We start from the raw sequence: 15,588 nt of genomic DNA, 5'->3' as shown, positions 1-15,588 counted from the left end.
GACATTTTAGTGTTGCATTTAGCTAGAAATTCTCCTCCGTGCTTAGGTTTAGTTACAAATGTATCTATTTACAAAGTAAATAACAAACACTGCTCTGAGAGAACAAAGAGGGCTTCCCCGGCAGGCTTTTCAAAGGTCTATTTGTATTCCAAATAAAGATACATTTGTAACTAAAGATAAGAACGGATGCGGATTCCTAGTTAAATCCAACACTAAAATGTCATGTTTAACCCATTCAGTGAAGTTCTGCTTAAAAAAAAATCTGGCATAATAGTTTGTAAGCTGTAAGCAATCTTTTAAAGCAAAGTTGTAATGCTGAGTGTTAAACCGCTTTAAGTACTGTATACCATACTTTGCAATGTAACATTTGTAGTAACTGAGCAGCTTGTCTCCTTGTTTACTCAGTTATGTGTCGCAATGCAATTAAAAATCTTTGAAAAGAGAAAAATACACGAAACAATGATGCAATCTTGAAACTTGCTTAGAGTGGGGAATCCCCAATCCTATAAGGTACTGGAGAGTGATGAAAAATTCCTCCTCCCACAGGCAGCTCTATACTTGCAACAATCAGAATTACAGGACATTGCTGCTGGCAGTAAGCAAACACCTCAGTCACATCTTACTAGAGACCTGCTACTGCTACATTAAGGTAAGAGAACACAGCTTAGTCATGCAGATAGCATTTTGTACAATCAGTTATATTCTTGGTCTACTTGTTATGCTTGGCTTATGATTTCTTAGCATGGAAGGTTTGTTCATGCTGCAGGAGAAATGTCAAAATATTCTATTATAGGAAGCACAAATTAAAAATTGTTTATTTTACGTTGTTTTTAAAGCAGTAGGATCAGCCATACTATGCCAGGGAAAAAACCACATATATAAGTAGATAAATACTTGATCTACTTGCATACCACATGAATTATACTGCCCACGTTTTGATTTCAGTGAATGTTATATAGTAAGAAAAACAAAAGTTTGCTTTCTTTGAACAGAAAGAATTTGCGATAATTCAGGTTGGAGTGAGCTTGAGATGTCTCACAGGGCATCACTGCTGAATATATGCAAATTAACCATTGTATATAGTAAATGACGAGAATTCTGTTAGTGGTGAAGGCCATGTCTTTTGCCCACAGTTAAGGCTAACTCCTGATGTCATTTCTGCCCTTTACTTTTTTTCTTGTCTCCTCCAATCGCTGAGTCGCCTCAGCCTTATTTGTAAACACAACTGAGTAGGGGATTAGGTTTCAGATAAGCAGCTGGCAGGGAAATAAAGGAAAGAGGAGGAATACATTAAAGATAAAAAGAAACCCCAGCAGTACATTATAGATAAAAAGAACCCCCTGCATGCAATTCTTTGGGACCGACTACTAAAGGGCCATTGCTCCTTAACCACTTCCCGACCGCCCACTACACAGGGGCGGCGGGGAAGTGGAGCCCTGTAGGACGGCCTCACCCACAGAGGCGGCAGTCCATTTAAGGGCATGGGCGGAGCGATCGCGTCATCCGTGACGCGATCCTCCGCCCGGGATCGAAGCACGGGCATTTTGTCTCCGCTCGCCGGCCACTTAGCAGAGCCGGCGAGCGGAGGAATCCGCAGGATCAGCCAATCCCTGAGTATAAGGCACTTTGTTAGGTAAACAAAGTGCCTTATACGTGCTTCCTCCTCGCCTCGTGGTCTCATTGTTCCAGAGACCACCAGCGAGGAGGAAGCACTTGTAAGTTTCACTGCACGCAGCTTGATTTTGCCCACAGCCTCCCTGATCACCCACCCCAGGCCTCATACCCCCCCTGATCACCCCAGCAGACCCCTGCCCAGCACCCTTGCACCCCTGCAAAACCCCCACCCCCCCCACCTGCCACTAACTAGCGACGCTGCCCCTTAGTTTAGGTCCCTAACTGCCTCCTAGTCACCCCTGATCCCCCCTCCCTACCTTTAGATCACCCCCACACCCCATCCCAGACTACCCCCCTGTATACTGTATACATTTGTATACAGCTACATTACCCTCTGATCCCCCTCTGATCACCTGTCTATCACCTGTCCATCAGCCCTCAGCACCCCCACCCATCAGAGCAGACCCTAACTGCCCCGCGGGGGTAACCGATCACCTGCCCAGGCCCTCGATTGCCCTCGTACCCCCCTTCTGATTACATCCCCTGCTGTTTGTTTACATCTGTCCTCCCCAGCAATCACTAACTGATCTTTGATCAGTAACCCCCTGTGTCTGCCTCTCATCAGATCAGGACTCAGTCTGCCCCGTGCAGGCTCCTGATCAACCCCCCATCCCCTCAAATCGCCCTCAGACCCCCCCCCTAATCACCGTCCAAGTGCATTGTATTTGACTGTGCTGCGCTTGTATTCGATTGTGCTGCGCTTGTATTCAATTGTGGTGTAATTGTATTTGATTGTCCCGTGATCGGCTTCGATTGCCCCGTGATTGTTTGATTGCCTGAGACCCCACTTCCCGCCACACCCAACCCCACCCTCCCCCCCACCACACCCAACCCCACCCCACCCCCCCCCCCCCCACCACCACCTCCAACCACCACCTTCCGAGTGCATCAGATTTGCTTGTGCTGTGATTGGAGTCGATTGTGCTGTAATTGTATTTGATTGTCCTGTGATCGACTTCGATTGCCCCGTGATTGTTTGATTGCCTGAGACCCCACTTCCCGCCACACCCAATCCCACCCTCCCCCATCACCTTCCGAGTGCATCAGATTTGATTGGGCTGTGATTGGAGTCGATTGTGCTGTAATTGTATTTGATTGTCCCGTGATCGACTTCGATTGCCCCGTGATTGTTTGATTGCCTGAGACCCCACTTCCCGCCACACCCAATCCCACCCTCCCCCATCACCTTCCGAGTGCATCAGATTTGATTGGGCTGTGATTGGAGTCGATTGTGCTGTAATTGTATTTGATTGTCCCGTGATCGGCTTCGATTGCCCCGTGATTGTTTGATTGCCTGAGACCCCACTTCCCGCCACACCCAACCCCACCCTCCCCCCCACCACACCCAACCCCACCCCCCCACCACCTCCAACCACCACCTTCCGAGTGCATCAGATTTGCTTGTGCTGTGATTGGAGTCGATTGTGCTGTAATTGTATTTGATTGTCCCGTGATCGGCTTCGATTGCCCCGTGATTGTTTGATTGCCTGAGACCCCACTTCCCGCCACACCCAATCCCACCCTCCCCCCATCACCTTCCGAGTGCATCAGATCTGCTTGTGCTGTGATTGGAGTCGATTGTGCTGTAATTGGATTTGATTGTCCCGTGATTGTTTGATTGCCTCTGAGACCCCACTTCCCACCAACCCCAATACCTCTCAAATACTCCCTTTTTGCTAGGTAGGTGCTCTTTTTTTCTGGGTAGTCTCGGAGGAAAACCCCATAAATTTAGCAATCCAAAATGGCAAGAAGGGGGCTTTCCGATGACGAGGTATACAGGTACATGGACCAGTCGGATGAGTTCTTTTGGGAAGAATCATCCGTCGAATCTTCCGGGTCCGATTTTGAACCTGTAGAAAGCAGTGGTTCCCTGACCGATAGTGATGACGAGGCTATGGTCCCGGCTAGAGCCAGGCGTACCAGACCCCAAGTCGTTAGACCGCAGGTGGCGCAGGATCCGCCTCAAGGGCAGCAGGGTGGTGCTAGCGCTGTTGATAGTTTTCTTGGTGAGGCAGGCACCAGCAGCGCAGCATCTCCTGGACTTAGTGCCAGTGCTTCCGTAGACCCTGACGAAGTGGTGAGCGTCAGCATGGAAGTTGAAACTGGTACGGTGGCAAGTGCAGTAGTACCCCCGTCGCAGCCACCAACAAGAAGACGGGCCCGTAGTACCCATAGACTCCCAGAGGTGCTGGCACAACCAGATTGGCAATCCCCTGATTCCGCCGCACCCGTAGTGCCCCCTTTCACCGCCCAGTCTGGAGTCCAGGTGGCGACAGCTCATCTAGGAACGGCCCTAGACTTTTTGCAGCTGTTCATCACCCAGGTTCTCTTGGACTTAATTGTGGTTGAGACCAACCGTAAAGCCACACAATTCATCACCGAGCACCCGGAGAGCATGTATGCCCAGCCTTTCGGGTGGAAACCAGTCCAAGTTTCCGACATTAAAATCTTTTTGGCCCTTATCCTTCACTTGGGACTAATGAAACAGAATGTACTGCGGTCGTATTGGTCTACGAACCCAGTAAATCATGTTCCCTTGTACCCTGCTGCCATGTCCAGGACACGATTTGAGTCCATCCTGCGCTTCCTGCACTTCAACGACGACAAAACCTGTCATGAAAAGGGCCACCCTGCTTATGACCGGCTCCACAAAATTCGGCCCCTCATAGACCACCTGTCATCAACATTTGCAGATGCTTATATCCCTGAACAGAACATCTGCGTAGACGAGTCCCTCTTACGCTTTACCGGGCGCCTTGGCATCAAACAGTACATCCCAAGCAAGCGCGCCCGGTATGGGGTGAAACTGTATAAGCTCTGTGAAAGGGCCACAGGCTATACATGTCGTTTTAGGGTCTATGAGGGAAAAGACTCAAAATTGGAGCCGGTCGGATGCCCTGACTACCTGGGGAGCAGTGGAAAGGTTGTGTGGGACTTGGTGTCACCCTTGTTCCAGAAGGGGTACCATCTTTTTGTGGACAATTATTACACAAGTGTGGCCCTCTTTCAGCACTTAAAGTTAGAAGGAATCCGATGCTGTGGCACTGCGCGGCCTAGTCGCCAGGGCTTCCCCCAACGGCTCGTTACCACCAGACTTTTACGGGGGCAGAGGGTCGCCTTGCGTACTGAAGACCTGCTCGCGGTGAAATGGAGGGACAAGAGGGACGTTTACTTTCTGTCCACCATTCACACAGACACGACAGTCCAAATTCAACGGGCAACTGCGGTCATTGAAAAGCCCCTTGTCGTCCACGAATATAATGTCAACATGGGAGGGGTGGACTTCAATGACCAGAGGTTAGCGCCCTATTTAGTTACCCGGAAAACAAGACGCTGGTATAAGAAAGTGTCTTTTTATCTGATTCAATTGGCAGTTTACAACAGCTTTGTTCTCTACAGTAAGGCTGGGAGAACTGGATCTTTCCTCCAATTTCAGGAAGAGATCATTATGGACATCCTGTATCCAGGAGGTGCCAGGCCCCCCCCCCCAGATGCAACTAGCCGACTGCATGGAAGGCATTACGCCTATCAGCTTCCGTGTGCCCCAGGTCAACGCATCCGAAGAAAACGTTGCCGTGTCTGCAGCAGGGCTGGAACAAGGAGTGACACCGTTTATTATTGTCCCCGCTGTCCTGACCAGCCTGGTCTATGCGTAGGGCCGTGTTTTGAGAGGTACCACGAGCAGGTACACTATTAGAACCTAGGGAACTCCAGACACAGGAGTAGGCACACACTCAGTGGTCTTTCGCACATTGTCGCAGGGAGAGGAGAGGTAAGCTTGAAGACCAAACGGGTAAGCATAAAAATGGGAAGAAGGATCGGTTTCCATGCTTGATATTGCTGATCTGTCCTGGGTTGGCGATATAAGACGGCATGTTTGAATTTCCCTTGAGTGTGGACACCCCCGGTTTATATGTGATTTGGGCCTATGATGATGCTTTAATGCCACACAGAGTCATCTCTATTGGCAGGCATATTGCTGTATCCTACAGGCATAATGCTGTATACTAAAGTTCTGAGGCCCAGTCACATAAGTTGGTGGCTCACCCTGAGTGCAGGGTGGCACGGGGTGTCTCTCTCCTGAGGTTATCACTGCCATTGATGTGGAGGAAGATCTGCCATTGATGTGGAGCAAGGTATGTTTGCCGTTCATTTTTCCTTTCAGCCCAGAGTGCATTACTTGTATACCCAATATAAGGAGTATAGCAGAAACTCCTAATACTGGCCATACATGTAATGATTGCAGAGACCCTAAAATGCCAGGACAGACTCCACAAATGACCCCATTTTGGAAAGAGGACACCCTAAAGTATTATGTGAGGTGCACGGTGAGTTCATAAAAGATTTTAGTTTTTGTCACAAGTTAGCAGAATTTTTTTTTTTATTTTTTTTTAACAGTGTCATTTTCCGTTAACTTGTGACAAAAAATAAAATTTTCAATGACCTCACCATTCCCCTCATGGAATACCTTGTTGTGTATTCTTTCCAAAATGGAGTCATTTGTGGGGTTTGTTAACTGTCCTGGCAAGTGGGCGGGGTGCTAAATTTTGAGCACCCCTGTAAAGCCTAAAGGTACTTATTGGACTCTGGACCCCTTAGCGCAGTTAGGGTGCAAAAAGGTGCCACACATGTGGTATCGCCGTACTCGGGAGAAGTAGTACAATGTGTTTTGGGGTGTATTTTTACACATACCCATGCTGGGTGGGAGAAATACCTCTGCAAATGACAATCTTTTGATTTTTTTACACACAATTGTCCATTTACAGAGTTATTTCTCCCACCCAGCATGGGTATGTGTAAAAATACACCCCAAAACACATTGTACTACTTCTCCCGAGTACGGCGATACCACATGTGTGGCACTTTTTTGCACCCTAACTGCGCTAAAGGGCCCAAAGTCCAATGAGTACCTTTAGGATTTCACAGGTCATTTTGCGGAATTTGATTTCCAGACTCCTCCTCACGGTTTAGGGCCCCTAAAATGCTAGGGCAGTATAGGAACCCCACAAATGACCCCATTTTAGAAAGAAGACACCCCAAGGTATTCCGTTAGGAGTATGGTGAGTTCATAGAAGATTTTATTTTTTGTCACAAGTTAGCGGAAAATGACACTTTGTGAAAAAAACAATACAAATCAATTTTCCGCTAACTTTTGACAAAAAATAAAATCTTCTATGAACTCACCATACTCCTAACGGAATACCTTGGGGTGTCTTCTTTCTAAAATGGGGTCATTTGTGGGGTTCCTATACTGCCCTGGCATTTTAGGGGCCCTAAACCGTGAGGAGTAGTCTGGAAATCAAATTCCGCAAAATGACCTGTGAAAGCCTAAAGGTGCTCATTGGACTTTGGGCCCTTTAGCGCAGTTAGGGTGCAAAAAAGTGCCACACATGTGGTATTGCCGTACTCGGGAGAAGTAGTACAATGTGTTTTGGGGTGTATTTTTACACATACCCATGCTGGGTGGGAGAAATACCTCTGCAAATGACAATCTTTTGATTTTTTTACACACAATTGTCCATTTACAGAGTTATTTCTCCCACCCAGCATGGGTATGTGTAAAAATACACCCCAAAACACATTGTACTACTTCTCCCGAGTACGGCGATACCACATGTGTGGCACTTTTTTGCACCCTAACTGCGCTAAAGGGCCCAAAGTCCAATGAGTACCTTTAGGATTTCACAGGTCATTTTGCGGAATTTGATTTCCAGACTCCTCCTCACGGTTTAGGGCCCCTAAAATGCCAGGGCAGTATAGGAACCCCACAAATGACCCCATTTTAGAAAGAAGACACCCCAAGGTATTCCGTTAGGAGTATGGTGAGTTCATAGAAGATTTTATTTTTTGTCAAAAGTTAGCGGAAAATTGATTTGTATTGTTTTTTTCACAAAGTGTCATTTTCCGCTAACTTGTGACAAAAAATAAAATCTTCTATGAACTCACCATACTCCTAACGGAATACCTTGGGGTGTCTTCTTTCTAAAATGGGGTCATTTGTGGGGTTCCTATACTGCCCTGGCATTTTAGGGGCCCTAAACCGTGAGGAGTAGTCTGGAAATCAAATTCCGCAAAATGACCTGTGAAAGCCTAAAGGTGCTCATTGGACTTTGGGCCCTTTAGCGCAGTTAGGGTGCAAAAAAGTGCCACACATGTGGTATTGCCGTACTCGGGAGAAGTAGTACAATGTGTTTTGGGGTGTATTTTTACACATACCCATGCTGGGTGGGAGAAATACCTCTGCAAATGACAATCTTTTGATTTTTTTACACACAATTGTCCATTTACAGAGATATTTCTCCCACCCAGCATGGGTATGTGTAAAAATACACCCCAAAACACATTGTACTACTTCTCCTGAGTACGGCGATACCACATGTGTGGCACTTTTTTGCACCCTAACTGCGCTAAAGGGCCCAAAGTCCAATGAGCACCTTTAGGCTTTCACAGGTCATTTTGCGGAATTTGATTTCCAGACTACTCCTCACGGTTTAGGGCCCCTAAAATGCCAGGGCAGTATAGGAACCCCACAAATGACCCCATTTTAGAAAGAAGACACCCCAAGGTATTCCGTTAGGAGTATGGTGAGTTCATAGAAGATTTTATTTTTTGTCACAAGTTAGCGGAAAATGACACTTTGTGAAAAAAACAATACAAATCAATTTTCCGCTAACTTTTGACAAAAAATAAAATCTTCTATGAACTCACCATACTCCTAACGGAATACCTTGGGGTGTCTTCTTTCTAAAATGGGGTCATTTGTGGGGTTCCTATACTGCCCTGGCATTTTAGGGGCCCTAAACCGTGAGGAGTAGTCTGGAAATCAAATTCCGCAAAATGACCTGTGAAATCCTAAAGGTACTCATTGGACTTTGGGCCCTTTAGCGCAGTTAGGGTGCAAAAAAGTGCCACACATGTGGTATCGCCGTACTCAGGAGAAGTAGTACAATGTGTTTTGGGGTGTATTTTTACACATACCCATGCTGGGTGGGAGAAATAACTCTGTAAATGGACAATTGTGTGTAAAAAAAAATTAACAAATTGTCATTTACAGAGATATTTCTCCCACCCAGCATGGGTATGTGTAAAAATACACCCCAAAACACATTATACTACTTCTCCTGAGTACGGCAATACCACATATGTGGCACTTTTTTGCAGCCTAACTGCGCTAAGGGGTCCAAAGTCCAATGAGCACCTTTAGGCTTTACAGGGGTGCTTACAATTTAGCACCCCCCAAAATGTCAGGACAGTAAACACACCCCACAAATGACCCCATTTTGGAAAGTAGACCCTTCAAGGTATTCAGAGAGGGGCATGGTGAGTCCGTGGCAGATTTCATTTTTTTTTGGTGCAAGTTAGAAGAAATGGAAACTTTTTTTTTTTTTTTTTTCGTGTCACAAAGTGTCATTTTCCGCTTACTTGTGACAAAAATTAATATCTTCTATGAACTCACTATGCCTCTCAGTGAATACTTTGGGATGTCTTCTTTCCAAAATGGGGTAATTTGGGGGGTATTTATACTATCCTGGAATTCTAGCCCCTCATGAAACATGACAGGGGGTCAGAAAAGTCAGAGATGCTTGAAAATGGGAAAATTCACTTTTTGCACCATAGTTTGTAAACGCTATAACTTTTACCCCAACCAATAAATATACGCTGAATGGGTTTTTTTTAATCAAAAACATGTTTGTCCACATTTTTCGCGCTGCATGTATACAGAAATTTTACTTTATTTGAAAACTGTCAGCACAGAAAGTTAAAAAAATCATTTTTTTGCCAAAATTCATGTCTTTTTTGCTGAATATAATAAAAAGTAAAAATCGCAGGAGCAATTAAATAGCACCAAAAGAAAGCTTTATTAGTGACAAGAAAAGGAGCCAAAATTCATTTAGGTGGTAGGTTGTATGAGCGAGCAATAAACCGTGAAAGCTGCAGTGGTCTGAATGGAAAAAAAGTGGCCGGTCCTTAAGGGGTAGAAAGCCCTAGGTCCTCAAGTGGTTAAGTATATGATAACTCCAAACCATAACAGCAGAAAAAGTTTTGAATGCAGGATTAGCATCTTTATCACTTAATACACTCAGGCCAGTTGCTGTTGAAATTTGATTTTTATGGTGACGATACCGCTTTAAGATACAGGCATTGCAAACCTATTATGGGGTGTATTTCACTAAACTGTGTTAAGCAAAATTACAAATGTGAAGTCTTACACACGAAAAGTAGAATGTAGTGCATTGCATGAAATGTATTGCATGCTGCTCTACTTCTCGTGCATTACATGCTGCTCTATTTCTCGTGCATTGCATGCTGCTCCACTTCTCGTGCGTTGCATGCTGCTCTACTTCTCGTGCATTGCATGCTGCTCTATTTCTCGTGTGTTGCATGCTGTTCTACTTCTCGTGCATTACATGCTGCTCTATTTCTCGTGCATTGCATGCTGCTCCACTTCTCGTGCGTTGCATGCTGCTCTACTTCTCGTGCATTGCATGCGGCTCTATTTCTCGTGTGTTGCATGCTGTTCTACTTCTCATGCATTGCATGCTGTTCTACTTCTCATGCGTTGCATGCTGTTTTACTTCTCATGCATTGCATACTGCTCTACTTCTTGTGTGTTGCATGCTGCTCTACTTCTCGTGTGTTGCATGCTGCTCTACTTCTCGTGCATTGCATGCTGCTCTACTTCTCGTGCGTTGCATGCTGCTCTATTTCTCGTGCATTGCATGCTGCTCTACTTCTCGTGCGTTGCATGCTGCTCTACTTCTCGTGCATTGCATTCTGCTCTACTTCTTGTGTGTTGCATGCTGCTCTACTCCTTGTGTGTTGCATGCTGCTCTGCTCCTTGTGTGTTGCATGCTGCTCTACTTCTCGTGTGTTGCATGCTGCTCTATTTCTGGTGTGTTGCATGCTGTTCTGCTTCTCATGTGTTGCATGCTGCTCTAATCCTTGTGTGTTGCATGCTGCTCTACTTCTCGTGTGTTGCATGCTGCTGTACTCCTTGTGTGCTGCATGCTGCTCTACTTCTTGTGTGTTGCATGCTGCTCTACTTCTTGTGTGTTGCATGCTGCTCTACTTCTCGTGTGTTGCATGCTGCTCTACTTCTCGTGTGTTGCATGCTGCTCTACTTCTCGTGTGTTGCATGCTGCTCTACTCCTTGTGTGTTGCATGCTGCTCTACTTCTCGTGTGTTGTATGCTGCTCTACTTCTCGTGTGTTGCATGCTGCTCTATTCATTGTGTGTTGCATGCTGCTCTATTCATTGTGTGTTGCATGCTGCTCTACTCCTTGTGTGTTGCATGCTGCTCTACTCCTTGTGTGTTGCATGCTGCTCTTAAGCTACAAACACACGAGGCACGGATGTCTGCAGTTGCATGGAGACAAGCAACAGTTGAAAGTCTCCAGAAACGACAGTTGTATACAAGCGACGATTGTATACACATGGCAACAACCTGTCTGCAACATAGCGGAAACTGTTGCTCAGCAACTTCTGTCGCAGGTTCAATGAACTGTCGGACTCACAAGAGTTGCTAGAGACTAGCATACACACGACCGCACCGACTTGAGACTAGCGACGGTTCCTGCAACAGCTGTTGCCGGTGATTGGCCACGTCAATCGCCTGGCAACAGCTCTGATTAGCAACAGTTCCTTGCGCGCGCCTCATACACACGGGGGACCTGTTGCCGCAACATGCGCGCGCCATGTGTTTCCTGCAACAGTTGTAGCCCGTGTGTATGGACCAGTACGTCTTGTGTGTTGCATGCTGCTCTACGTCTTGTGTGTTCCATGCTGCTCTCCTCCATGTGTGTTGCATGCTGCTCTACTCCTCGTGTGTTGCATGCTGCTCTCCTTCATGTGTGTTGCATGCTTCTCTCCTCCATGTGTGTTGCATGCTGCTCTACTCCTCGTGTGTTGCATGCTGCTCTCCTCCATGTGTGTTGCATGCTGCTCTCCTCCATGTGTGTTGCATGCTGCTCTACTCCTTGTGTGTTGCATGCTGCTCTCCTTCATGTGTGTTGCATGCTGCTCTACTCCTTGTGTGTTGCATGCTGCTCTACATCTTGTGTGTTGCATGCTGCTCTACTCCTCGTGTGTTGCATGCTGCTCTCCTCCATGTGTGTTGCATGCTGCTCTACTCCTCGTGTGTTGCATGCTGCTCTACTCCTTGTGTGTTGCATGCTGCTCTACTCCTTGTGTGTTGCATGCTGCGCTACGTCTTGTGTGTTGCATGCTGCTCTACTCCTCGTGCGTTGCATGCTGCTCTACTCCTTGTGTGTTGCATGCTGCTCTACTCCTTGTGTGTAGCATGCTGCTCTATGTCTTGTGTGTTGCATGCTGCTCTATGTCTTGTGTGTTGCATACTGCTCTACTCATTGTGTGTTGCATGCTGCTCTACTCATTGTGTGTTGCATGCTGCTCTACTCATTGTGTGTTGCATGCTGCTTTACATCTCGTGTTTTGCATGCTGCTTTACGTCTCGTGCATTGCATGCTGCTCTACATCTCGTGCGTTGCATGCTGCTCTACATTTCGTGCGTTGCGTGCTGCTCTACTTCTTGTGTATTGCATGCTGCTCTATTCATTGTGTGTTGCATGCTGCTTTACGTCTCGTGTGTTGCATGCTGCTTTACTCCTTGTGTGTTGCATGCTGCTCTACTCCATGTGTGTTGCATGCTGCTCTACTCCTTGGGCTTGATTCACAAAGCGGTGCTAACCTACTTAGCACGTCTAAAGTCTTTAGACGTGCTAACCAGGGTGCTAAGTAGGTTATCACCGGATTTCTCAATGAAGTTTTATGCGCGCTAAGTCCCATAGGCTTTAATGGGCACTTCGCGGGGAGCGCCCTGCGCTCTGTGCAGTGCGCGCGTAAAGTTTTATGCGCATAAAGTTTTACGTGCATAAAGTTTTGCGCGCGAAAAGCTGGTTTAGACGTGCTAAGGGGGTTTTCACAGGCGTGCTAACAGTTAGCACTGCTTTGTGAATCAAGCCCCTTGTGTGTTGCATGGTGCTCTACTCCATGTCTGTTGCATGCTGCTCTACTCCATGGGCTCGATTCACAAAGCGGTGCTAACCCAGTTAGAGACTTTAGGCGTGATAACCATTGCACCACGCTGGTGAAAAGCCAGTTTAGGCGTGATAAGTTTAGATGTGATAAGTTTAGGTGTGATAAGTTTAGGCATGCTAAGTTTAGATAAGTGTAGATAGCGTGCAAAGTCCTGCACGCAAAGCAGCGCCATTAAACTCTATGCAAAGTGCACCAGACTTTGCTAGCGCAAAACTTTTGATCAGCTATGCACTGCGGTGCTAACCCAGTTGGTGCTTAAACTTATCATGCCTAAACTTATCACACCTAAACTTATCATGCCTAAACTTATCACACCTAAACTTATCATGCCTAAACTGAGTTTAGGCGTGATAAAGGGCTTTTCACCAGCGTGCTAACTGTTAGCTCCGCTTTGTGAATCAGGCCCCATGTGTGTTGCATGCTGCTCTACTCCTTGTGTGTTGCATGCTGCTCTACTCCTTGTGTGTTGCATGCTGCTCTACTTCTCGTGCGTTGCATGCTGCTCTACTTCTCGTGCGTTGCATGCTGATCTACTTCTCGTGCGTTGCATGCTGCTCTACTTCCCGTGCGTTGCATGCTGCTCTACTTCTCGTGCGGTGCATGCTGCTCTACTTCTCGTGCGTTGCATGCTGCTCTACTTCTCGTGCGTTGCATGCTGCTCTACTTCTCGTGCGTTGCATGCTGCTCTTTTTCTCGTGCATTGCATGCTGCTCTACTTCTCATGCGTTGCATGCTGCTCTACTTCTCGTGCGTTACATGCTGCTCTACTTCTTGTGCATTGCATGCTTCTCTATTCATTGTGTGTTGCATGCTGCTTTACATCTCGTGTGTTGCATGCTGCTTTACATCTCGTGTGTTGCATGCTGCTCTACTCCATGTGTGTTGCATGCTGCTCTACTCCTTGTGTGTTGCATGCTGCTCTATTTCTCGTGCGTTGCATGCCACTCTACTTCTCGTGCGTTGCATGCCACTCTACTTCTCGTGCTTTGCATGCTGCTCTACTTCTCATGCATTGCATGCTGCTCTTCTCCTTGTGCGGTAAGACTTTTATGCATGTTATTCTGCTTAACGCAGTTGTTGTTTACAACACTGATAGTAACCTAATTGCAATACATACTGACATCTGTTTAGGGCCTCATTTCCACTACAGGCAAGTTGGGTGGCGAAACATTGCCTATCCCTCCTATGGATTGCTGTCTGAATCGCAGTGCTATGCAGTTTCCCGCAGCATGCACTTGAATCCCTGTAGCCGTGCATAGCACAGCTAATTGATTCGGATGTCCACTCTCATCACTGCAAGTGCTGGCATGTGTCCTGCGAAACTCACGACAGCTGAGTGGAAACCGGCCCGGAAATGTGTTCTATGAACCTGTTAAAGTGTACCTAAACTCTTGCACAGGACAGAAGGAAAACGGAGAGAAATGCACACCAAGAACGCTTTTAAAAACGCTTGGTTAATATATTTGAATGGGATGGATCACACCAGAGCGATGTGATATTCTCCAAAACGCAAACGCGGGTCCTGCAGCATTTCTGCTGATTTCTGAGGCGATTCAGCCTCAATGTTAAGTAGAAGCAAGAAGTTTTAAATCAGGATGATACCATTTATTGGCTAACTAAAAATGAATAAAATAAGCAAGCTTTCGGCCTTGCAGCCTTCGTCTGGCTTATATCCTGTTCAGGCATGGTCGGAATAGCCCATTTCCGTTTCCGGCACAATTCCGCATTCCATCATATTGAAATTTCCGTTACCTTTCCATTCCGACGGTATACCGGGCCAGTTTCGCGGAACTCCGCCGGAAAAATTTTAAAATCTCTCTCTCCCTCCTCCTGACCACACTACATGCTAAAGCTGGCGGTAGCATAAACCATACTTCCATTATGATCAATTCGATAGAAAAAGTAGCATGATTAAGGATTTGTACTTTTTGAAAAGCATGCTTATATACCATAGCTGGGATTTGAACCCAGGACCTAGTGGGTAGTAGGTATCTGTCTTAACCTCTAGACCATGACCCACACTACATGCTAAAGCTGGCGGTAGCATAAACCATACTTCCATTATGATCAATTCGATAGAAAAAGTAGCATGATTAAGGATTTGTACTTTTTGAAAAGCATGCTTATATACCATAGCTGGGATTTGAACCCAGGACCTAGTGTGTAGTAGGTATCTGTCTTAACCTCTAGACCATGACCCACACTGCATGGTAGTAGGTACCTGTCTTACCCACTAGTAAGGCTGAGGCTGGAGAGGCTGCAGCCTCAGGGCGCAGTGTAGGAGGGGGTGCACAATTCATTCAGCTGTCATTCCCAATTGTGTTTGAAGCAGAAAGAAATAAGAAAAGGTGATACATGGCAGCGACTGCAAGCCAGATAAGTAGAGATTAAGGTGTTGGGGGTGGGGGGGGTGGGGGGGGTGGGGGCCCTGGGGCACCTCTTAGTGTAATAGCAATCAGTGTGTGACAGCTGGGGTGGGAGGGATGGGGGGGCGCACTTTGCTGTCTCAGCCTTGGGTGCTGAAGGACCTTGTCCCACCTCTGACCACACTACATGCTAAAGCCTGGCCCTGAGTGTGGTTGATGGTCTAGAGCAGTGGTCCTCAAACTAAGGCCCGCGGGCCGAATGTGGCTCCCTAAGGCTTTCTTACCGGCCCCCCACACAGAAAATGTATTGCTTATAAATGCAGTCAGCTACATCTTTAAAAATTGGTGGTCCACATATGGAATAGCAGTGCAGCACCCCCCATCCACATGGAAGCCAGAAAGCAGAAATTTTGCTGGTTTCCAATCAAATTCCACATCAGGTGACACTGCTGTCCAATTGGCTTGCAGATTGTCACCTGGGTATGCTTCA

At 46.7% G+C, this 15,588-nt stretch overlaps 1 protein-coding gene across 1 annotated transcript in view; it reads left to right on the top strand.

Moving 5' to 3' along the window:
* Nucleotides 1-598: 598 nt before the first annotated feature.
* The window catches only part of LOC137522737 (interleukin-18-like), a 39,305-nt gene continuing 24,315 nt past the window's right edge, over nt 599-15,588 (top strand). The window contains exon 1 of the mRNA XM_068242796.1: nt 599-649. The gene's annotated coding sequence lies outside the window, so the exon portion shown is untranslated. The remainder of the gene's footprint in view (nt 650-15,588) is intronic.

The sequence above is a fragment of the Hyperolius riggenbachi genome, chromosome 6 (genome assembly GCF_040937935.1).
Source record: "Hyperolius riggenbachi isolate aHypRig1 chromosome 6, aHypRig1.pri, whole genome shotgun sequence".
Classification (NCBI taxonomy): domain Eukaryota; kingdom Metazoa; phylum Chordata; class Amphibia; order Anura; family Hyperoliidae; genus Hyperolius; species Hyperolius riggenbachi.
This window is presented reverse-complemented; position numbering and strand designations above follow the sequence as displayed.